This window comes from Castor canadensis, chromosome 13 (assembly GCF_047511655.1).
Source record: "Castor canadensis chromosome 13, mCasCan1.hap1v2, whole genome shotgun sequence".
Taxonomy (NCBI): Eukaryota; Metazoa; Chordata; class Mammalia; order Rodentia; family Castoridae; genus Castor; species Castor canadensis.
Genome location: NC_133398.1, coordinates 64,703,348 through 64,706,653, shown reverse-complemented (window position 1 = coordinate 64,706,653; position 3,306 = coordinate 64,703,348). Strand labels below are relative to the sequence as shown.

Here is a 3,306-nt window from a genome sequence, read left to right as displayed (position 1 = left end):
CCTTTCTGGTACTGTAGCTTGCAACTAACCCTCTGCTTGCAACTCCACAGTGATTTGTTTTCCTGCTTGAACCCTGATAGACATATATTCACGTGTCAAACCAGCACAACAAAGCTTACTCCAGCCACGATTTGGAGAATGATTCCTAGTGGCTGATAGTTTCTGGACATGTTTCAAAAATCCCATTTGCATGTTGGTTTGAACTGTTTAAACTCTTAACAGCCCCTTCATGTCTTCAGGCTACCTTGTTATATCTAGGAATCCAGAAGAAAGTAGCCTGACTTCATTATATAGTTAAGTGGCATGCACTTCTGATCACAATTCCTATTGTTTCACTTAGCACAATCCCATTTCAGTTGGACTGTGCCATTCTTATGGCTAGAAGGAAATATATCAATGTTGATCGGTGTTGGTCCTCTTTTGTGTAGCTGCTTTCTTAGGTTCAGCTCTAGAGGTATAAATATGACATATGTGGGGTATTCTTTTGAAATGTATTTTCAGCAGAATGTTTTTTTCTTCAGAACTGAATTATAACTACAGAGTTGTAAGCTAATCGGTCAGATAGAAGGATATTTTGTCCAAAGAAAGGTGTCCTTGATGGACTGGAAAGAACAAGAGTTTGTCATAGAGTCAACATCATAAGTGATTGTGAAACATCAGGGAACAAACAACCTGCTTATTTAACAATGTTTAGAAATCACAGCTTTATATTAAAACTTGACACTTCATTAAGAAGTATAAATTACTGAATAGAAGTAAAGGCTCATTATTTGCAAACAATCAGTAAAAATCAAATCAACTGAAAAGCAATTCAAACCAGTAACTGCTCTAAGACACCTAATAAGACTTTTGTTGTTGTTGAGACTGGGGTTTGAACTTAGGGCTTCCTCTCGCAAAGCGGGTACTCTTCTCCTCAAACCACACCTCCAGCCTATTTTGCTATGATTATTTTAGAAATGGAGTCTCAGGAAGTACTTCCCCAGGCTGGCTTCCAGGTCTCAGCCTCCCAAGTAGCTACAATTACAGGCATGAGCCACTGGCACCCAGATGAGGCATGACAATCTTATAAAGAAAACCTGCAAGCCACTGAACTATAAGGGCTGTGACCTAGCCAGTGCAGCAGACCTTGACCTCACAAGGAGACTCTGGTCTCACTATGTAGACCAGATTGGTCTCAAACTCGTGATCCTCCTGCCCTAGTCTTTCAAATGCTGAAATTACAAGTGTACACCACCACACTGGGCAAGAAACTCTTAATGAACAGAGAGACCATCAACTTAAAACTACATAAAAAAGTCTTCAATTCTCTTTTGCTTCATGAACATGATGATTGGATATTCATGCCTTTGTGTGACATGTGGCCTCCTTCAAACCTTGTTACAACATCTGCACATAACCCATCTGACTTGAAAAAAAATCTTACCTTTGCTTAAAGTGCTTCTCCTGGCCATCTTGCCCACAGCCTTTTCCACATTCTTTTTTTTTTGTCTCAGATATTTAAGCCTGCATTAAAAACACCTCTTTTTCCAGGCACCTGGGGCTCACGCATGTAATCCTAGCTACTCAAGAGGAAGAAATCAGGATTGTAGTTCAAAGTTTGCAAGACTCTATATCAAAAAAAAAAAAAAATCCATCACACACACACAAAAAGGGCTGGCTGAATTGGCTCAAGCTATAAGAGTGCCTGCCTAGCAGTGTGAGGCCCTGAGTTCAAACTCCAGTGCAAAAAAATATATATAGATATAGATATATACTTAAAAGAATACTACAATAAATAAATAAATAAAAGACTACTACACAAACCCAATCACAAGAGCTTGGGAAAGAATAAATATTATTCATAGAATAGATGAACAAATGAGAATTAGAAAAGAGTAAAACTTTAACTCAGTAAACCAGAAAACCTCTAAGATGAAGATGAGACAAATTAGTACATACCTTTCAATAATAACTCAAATGTAAATGATCTTAACTCTCCAATTAAAAGATGCAAATTGACTAAATGGATTGATTAAAAAACAAGATCTGCTTTGAGGTTTTTTGTCAGTACTGGGGTTTGAACTTAGGACCTCACTCTTGGTAGGCAGGTGCTGTACCACTTGAGCAACTCTGCCAACCCTTTTTTGTGTTGGGTATTTTTGAGATAGGATCTCTTGAAATATTTGTTTGGGTTGGCTGTGAACCTTTATCCTCCTGATCTCTGCCTCCTGAGGAGCTAGGATTACAGGGGTGAGACATTGGTGCCCAGCAAGATCTGTTTGTTGTCTGCAAGAAACACACTTCACTGGCAAAGATATACACAAAGAACTGAAAATGATATTCTAAGCAAATGGAATCTGAAAGCAAGCAGGAATAGCTACTCTCATATCTGACAAGGCAGACTTAAAGCCAAAATTAGCCAGAGGGGATAAAAATATTCACTCCATAATAATAAAGGGGATAATCCATTAAGAAGATATAGCAGAGTTGGGCATGGTGGTGCATACCTATAATCACAGCTACTTAAAAGACAAAAATCAGGAAGACCACAGTTTGAGGCCAACCCCAGGCAAAGATTGGAGACCCTATTTGAAAAAATAACAACAAAAAAGGAGTGGGAGTATGGCTCAAGTGCAAGGCCCTAAATTGAAACCCCAGTACCACCAAAGGAAAAGAAGACATAACAATTGTAAATAAAAGATATAAGCAGTACTGATCATAAAAGCTCAGCTACAGCCAGGCTCACTCCTGTGATCCTAGCTACTCAGGAAGCAGAGATTAGGAGAATCTCAATTCAAAGCCAGCTGGGGGAAATAGTTTGCTAGACTCTATTTTAGAAATATCTAACACAAAATGGGCTGGTGGACTGACTCAAAGTGTAGCCCCTGAATTCAAGCCCTGGTACCACAAAAAGAAAAAAGCTCAGCTGCAGTAACAGTATGTGACTTCAATACCCCATTCTTATCAATAGAGAGGTCATTAAGCCAAAAGAATCAACAAAGAAACTTCCTAATTAAGCTGAGCTATAGGGCTGGAGGCCCTGAGTTCAAACCTCATTTTCAACAAATTCAAAAACAACAACAACAAAACAGCAAGTGCTAGGAAGAATAAGGATGGAAAGATGGAATCCTTATATACTGTTGAATATTGGTGGGGATGTAAATTAGTTCAGCCACTATTGAAGTCAGTATGGAGGTTCCTCAAAAAATTAAAAATAGCCAAGTGCTGGTGGCTCACACCTATAATTCTAGCCACTCAGGAGGCAGAGATCAGGAGGATCAAGGTTCGAAGCCAGTCACAGTAAATAATTTGCAAGACCCTGTCTTG

General features: G+C 39.0%; 1 non-coding gene across 1 annotated transcript; it reads left to right on the top strand.

The window, feature by feature from the left end:
- The first annotated feature begins 1,302 nt into the window (after positions 1-1,302).
- LOC141416041 (small nucleolar RNA U13) lies at positions 1,303-1,407 on the top strand. Its single transcript, XR_012440966.1, has one exon. It is a non-coding gene; the product is annotated as a small nucleolar RNA U13 (small nucleolar RNA).
- The last annotated feature ends 1,899 nt before the right edge of the window (positions 1,408-3,306 follow it).